The sequence below is a fragment of the Vidua macroura genome, chromosome 16, assembly GCF_024509145.1.
Source record: "Vidua macroura isolate BioBank_ID:100142 chromosome 16, ASM2450914v1, whole genome shotgun sequence".
In the NCBI taxonomy this organism is placed as follows: domain Eukaryota; kingdom Metazoa; phylum Chordata; class Aves; order Passeriformes; family Viduidae; genus Vidua; species Vidua macroura.
This window is the reverse complement of record NC_071586.1, coordinates 10,778,302-10,784,377: the sequence shown is the minus strand read 5'-3', so window position 1 is coordinate 10,784,377 and position 6,076 is coordinate 10,778,302.

The following is a 6,076-nucleotide window of genomic DNA, read 5'->3' as shown; positions in this document are numbered from 1 at the left end:
GGTGACAGCAAGTGGAGAGAATGTGGAAGGTCCATAATGTCAGCGCGCTGATTCAGCATGTTTCTAACAAAATTCTTTGCAAAGGTGAACTCTGTCTGCTGCCTGGAGGACACACAGAGACATAAAATGATTTTCTCCAAGACATTGCCCATGTTGGAGACAAAACAGATTGGATCTCTGAGGCCAGAAGGTTTTCTATTTAGGCTATGCCAGAGAAAAGGATGAAATACAGAAGCAAACAGAAATGCTTTCTTGGCTGTAACTTAAAAAATGAAAAATAGAATTTCCTGCTATCTGAAGTAAGTGCATTATAATCAGAGTATGGCTAAATCTAATATAGGAGTCCATGTGCCACCACCAGCAATAGTTATTTTGCAATTGCCTCCAGCTATTGCTACTAGTAGTGGTGATTGCAATTTCCTTGTACCTTATGTCAATATTACTGGGTCACAAGCAAGGAAACAGGAAGCCTGATAATCAATTTCAGTAGCTGTACAGTCATTTAGCTCGGGAGTTTGGTGGTTGGAAAAATTTAGACTTCAGCTCCAGTAATTGCAACCCTGAATTAAGACAGAGATATCAATTTCATATGTGCTGTGCACATGCCCATGTGGCTGTAGAGCCAGGACCCAAAAAACTGACTTGTTTTAGTAGGAATATTCCTGACAGGAAAAAAAAATCAGTTGGGTTTTCAGCTCCAGTATTGTCTTCCCTCTCCAAATTCAGCTTATGCTGTTGTCATGGTAGAAATGGTTCACACTCAGGCAGGCTTAGAAGTAAAGAAAAAAAATGATATACATTCAGGTATATTAATTTTCCTCTCTGTCTGTTGTTAAGTAACAGGGCACAGCTTTATGATGCTGTAGCACAGAGTTGACATGATTATTCATTTTTATTTTGGAAAATATCCTCTAGATAAAAAAACTGAGGCTCCTCTTAAGTAAACATCTGTCAAACAAGGAGTGTTTCAGGTGAGAGGGCTTTGTTACAGAACCTCCTCTGCCAGTGAGTGCTGGTGGACCTGCTGGTGGTAGCCGGGTGTGTGTCCCCAGCACTCGGGGCGGTCTGCTCCTTCACATCACCCCCAGCAGCCCTGTATTCCTTTTGCTGTCACCTGATGGGAAGGGACAGGGGAGAGAACAAGGTGCTGGGAGCTGAGATTGCATAGGAGCAATTCTGTGCCTTGTCCCATGCATCCCCTCCTGGGAGATAATTCAAGTGAGAAAAGGCTAAGAGATGGTCCTGGAGATACAGGTCCTGTGTGGCAGACATGGTCCCAAGGGTCATTATAAAACCATACAGCATGCCTGTGGAAAATAGGGGTCTCCCACCCCAAAAATGAGTTTCCCTTAAAGGCAAGTGGGACATTTCTAGAGAACAGCTTCACCTCAGCCATGCAAGGTCAGTGTGCACGGGCAGAGGACAGATATTTTGACATCAGTGCTTGGTGTGGCTGAGGTTGGAAGTCAGGCAGGTCTCCCTCAGTCTGCTGCCCCTGGGGGCTCCTTGCAGCCAGCCTGGATTCCAGCTGTTCCCCAGCTGTTCCCCAGCAGTGGAGGAAGCAGTGGGAGCAGGACCTGCTCAGACCCCCCCTCCTCTCTTGGCCTGACCCACCTTCCTGGCCTGGTGTGGGAACAGGCTGCTGCTGCCTTTGGGCCATTTCTTCTGGGTGACAAGAAATCTGCCTGCTCTCCTCCCAGCCCAGCTAACCTGTCTAGCAGTGCCTGGCTCTCTGCTTTCCTCCCAGGACAGGCTTGTCTTGGTTTCATGCACTGGGAAGCAGAAAGAGCCAAGCTTCTTCTCGATTTCAGGATCAGAACCTGAAATGGATTAAAAGGTTGCTGCTTGAATTTTAAAATGTTGTTTTTCATGACATGATTATGTGACCTACCTTTGTTTATTATAAAACTAATACCACAAGTTACAGTTCAATGAATTCACATTTTATTTGAAATTTTTGTCTGAAGTAGCCTAAAGCTCTTCAAGAAACAATTGCACAAAACCATATGAGAGCTGCTAATTTATAATCTGCAGCATCACAGCGCAACTGGCTTTCCATTTGGCTAAAAGGAAATAGTTACTTAGAACAACAAAGTAAACCATGTGTCCATAGTTTATATTAAATGCCCTTGGTATTTATTAGGGATACACAATGTATCATCTCCAAAATATTTATTTTCCTGTAATTTCAACAACAAAATGGAAAGTAATACAGTGTCATGCCTTTGCCAAACTGTAGCAGATCTTGGGACAGTTTCCTGTTGAAAGAAAATCTGAGATCCTGAGTCTGGATATTAGCTAGTGTGACTTGTTTATTTGAGTGTGTACACCAGCCCCAGAACAGAGATGCTCTCAAAAAGCATACAAACATCTTTGCACCAGGAATCTCACCCCAGATGCCAACATCTGGTTCTGCTGTGTTCAGCCCTTGGGCTTAGGGGAACTTATTCCCTATTTGGACACATTTCCCATTGAGTTCAGGAAGTATTTTGTCTGGATGAAAGACAGAGCCGAAGAAACCTGTGGAAGCAAGCTTCTATTTTGTCTTGAGAAGACACCAAGTAACTGCTAGAAGGTATTTAATTTTCTCTGCAGTCCACATGGCCTTTAATCTGATTAATCTCTGGCCCTGGTAATAGAAGATGAAGTTTTGATCCCTTGAACCCAGTGGCAAAACTCTCATTCATTTCATGAGAGTCAGGATTCAAGCCATGTAGCCAGTCCCAGATGCTCCAATGCAGAAAAATGTTATGGGCTGATTAGTGCTGAAGTGCCTCCCAGGGTTTGATAATTGCTCATACAGCTCTCAGCCTCGGAAAAGCTTGAGACAGATTAATCATGAAACACAGCTCATTGCACCTGTTATTTTCCACATCCACTTTTATGGGAAGTGCTGCTTCTTTTCTGCAGTCTCAGAGAGGCCGTGCTGGAAGGAGGGGATGGCAGCAGAGGATGCTGGATGCAGCCGGTACCAGCAGAGTGCAATGCCTCCAGCAAAGAGGGGAAGATGGGGAGCAGTTTTGTCGTAGGGTTAAATGTCTGTGGCATGAATCCTCCAAAAGCATTTTCAGCTAGAGCAGATCTTGCTTGAGACAGATGGCTAATGGTCAGCAGAGCCTTTGGGCCCAAGAGGGAAGTTGGTTCCATTCTAATGTTTTTCCCTGCACGAGGAGACCATGACAGTGCTTCACCATCAGCAGCTGTGGAAAGTGCAGCTTCGGGGGGCAGCTGGATCCACAGTGGGGCTACTGGGGCCACTGCAGGGCTGACAAAAGGGTTTAATGGCTGTGGGACAGAGCAGAGTTCTTTACTGTGCAAATTTTTGGAAGCCTCATTTGGTTTCTGTTGTCTTTTTATTCAGAACCACTGATATCAGCATGGAAACTGAACAAACTTTCAAGCCCATAAATTCTTTATCACGTCTCAAAAAAGACCTAAGAGGGAGCAGCTTTTGTGCAGAACATTCAGTCTGTGGAGCTGGAGCACTGAGAGAGCTGCACTGAGCTGCCCCATGCAGGCTGACAAGTAAAAGAGCATTTCTGTACCTTATTTTCAACCTGCTCAGAGTGAGACAAGGTGGTGTGTGCCCAATGTAAATGCTGCTGATGGAGACCAGCAGCTCAGTTTTGCAGTGCAAAGTTTTTTTCTGAAATACTCTGTCAGAAGAACCACTCCCAAAAGATGAAAGGGGGCTCCTGTTGCTGGCATAGCAGGGTTCATTCACTGCTACAAAGGGCAGGGAACACACAGAGAAACACGACAAAAAGAAGTTTGCTTTGGGCTTACTGCAACTTCTAGTTTTCTTCTTCTGTCAGTGCTCTGCAAGTGCTATTTTCAGTTCCATAGTTATGGTGAGAAACATGGTGTATTTTTATTCCTAATTTAGCTTGTTTATCCTGAGAGATTCCAGGATCTTCATTTGAAAGATAAATTCAAACCTTCTTTTTTTCCTTTGCAGCCCACATTCCACAACAAAAACATTGCATGCCATACTTCATTACAGGGCTTGGAAGACCTTCATGACCATAAATTTAGGAACTTGTGGAACACAATGGACTTTAGGATGGAAACAAGCCAGTTGGCCTATCTGGTCAGGTCCATCCCTTCTGTTTGAATTAACAGCTGGATTTCACAGTGGGAGAAATCCAGCAGTTCTTTCTCAGGCAAAATTCTCACAGTTGGATTTGCCTCCAACCACTGTAGCAAGGGTGGGAGGCAGCACAACTTACTTTGTTATTTTATGTTTGCTCTCCGGGTAAAAAAGACTCCAGTGGAAGTTCCATAGGACTTGGACCTACCCTGCTCTTTAATTTAATGACCCTAAGTGCAAAAAGAAAGACATTCCCAGTGCAACAGAGACAGAAACAAGGTTCTTTGTGCAGAGCAGTGCAGATGGTGCCCACGTTCTGGTGAAAGCAATTAGAAGTTAATCTAAGGCAAAATAAAGAGGTTAGGACCATTTGTTGCTCTGAGAATTCTATCTAGGAGGGGAGGTGCTGGCAGAGTTTTGCAGACTGTGAGATGAGAGATGTTGGGTAGAGAGATGCAAAGGTCGGATTCACACGCGCTGTTTCAATTCCAGAGGTAATCACACCAAAGTTAACAGATTTGCAAGGATTTACACCCTCACAGAAGGGAGGAGAATATGGCCCAGAAGAGACAGAGAGGGGAGAGGCCAGCTGGAATGAGCAGCCCAGGATTTCCATGTTTTGACTTTGGGATCTGCAGGGCTGATCACAGACAGGGATTTGTGTTACACTGCCAGAGCTGAGGGTTCAGATCCCTGTGTGCCCACGGGTGTGTGGTGGAGGTTCCCTCTTTTTCCCTGAGACTGAGTGCAGCTGGACTTGAATTTACAGCAGAGACTTGACACACAACCCCAAGAGCCCTTGAGACACCAGCTGTGTACTATTGGAAGATGTGTAGCAAAGTTTTTCCCCGAGGCTCTTCCTTCCAAACCCCTTCCCCTCTGACTGTGTCCTGTGTTGCTAGAGAGTGGGAGGGACTCACAAGATTCAGACCTGAACAGGCAAGTAGTAGACAAAAGAGAAACCCTCTGTGACCAGAAAACAGTGCAGAAATCAGGATTGGGTTTTGAGGGAGAAACCAACCTGCTGAGTGGCTGAGGAATGCAGTGGCAATTCAGGCCATGGCATGGAGCACAACAAAGGAAAGGCATGGGGAGAGCCAGCTCTCCAGGGTGGGTTGACCTTCAAATGCTCTTTGAGCACAGCTTTGAGCACATGAGGAGCTAATAGGTCTCAACTAAGAGAGACTAGTAAGATCTGATTGGCAGAAAAATAGGGGAACTTGGCTTTACTGACAAAGAAAAGGTTTGTTTTCAGCTATCTCAGTCTGCATTAATGCTCCCATAATGTGCAGGAGGTTCTGCTGAGGGAGAGGTAAACTGCTGGCCTGCCTTGGGTGTTATCTGGCCTCTCTTCACTGGAGGAGAAAAGATGCATCCTTGCATCCTTGCCCAAGTACTTTGAGCTTCATTCTAAGGCTGATGATTATTTTGCTGCACAAAAACCACTTTTGTGACACCAGTGGCAAAAGCCTGAGAAATTAAATCAGTAGAAGTGAAATCGCTGCATAATAACCTGGCGTGGCTCCATCAAAATCTTTGTTTTGTCATGGGAAGCCTGCCTTTAGAAGGATAAACAAACAACCCCCCTCCAGGGTCCCTCAGTGAGGCCAAGCCTTGCCTCTCCCCAGAAAGAAACCTTTCATCTTTCCTTTGCAAAGGTATTTATGATCCTGAAGGGAGAGCTCTAAAGGCTTGCTCCCCCTCTCGGTGCCCCCAGCCCAGCAGGCAGGAGCTGCTGTCCCACAGCCTCCACCTGCCTCACCCCAGCCTTGGGACAGGGTCAGCCCCCACGTGAGGCACCTCTGCTGGGCTCAGGAGACCCACGGCTCATTCTGGGTCTCTGCAGTCAGGAAGGTGCCATGAGATGAGGAATTGAGCCAACACCTTCTCCCAGCCTGCCCAGCCTGCTGATGGTCCTGGAAGGGTGCAGAGCCTTGCCCTGCACTGCTCATCCCTGGCTTCAGCTCAGCTTTGAACCCCGGTGCC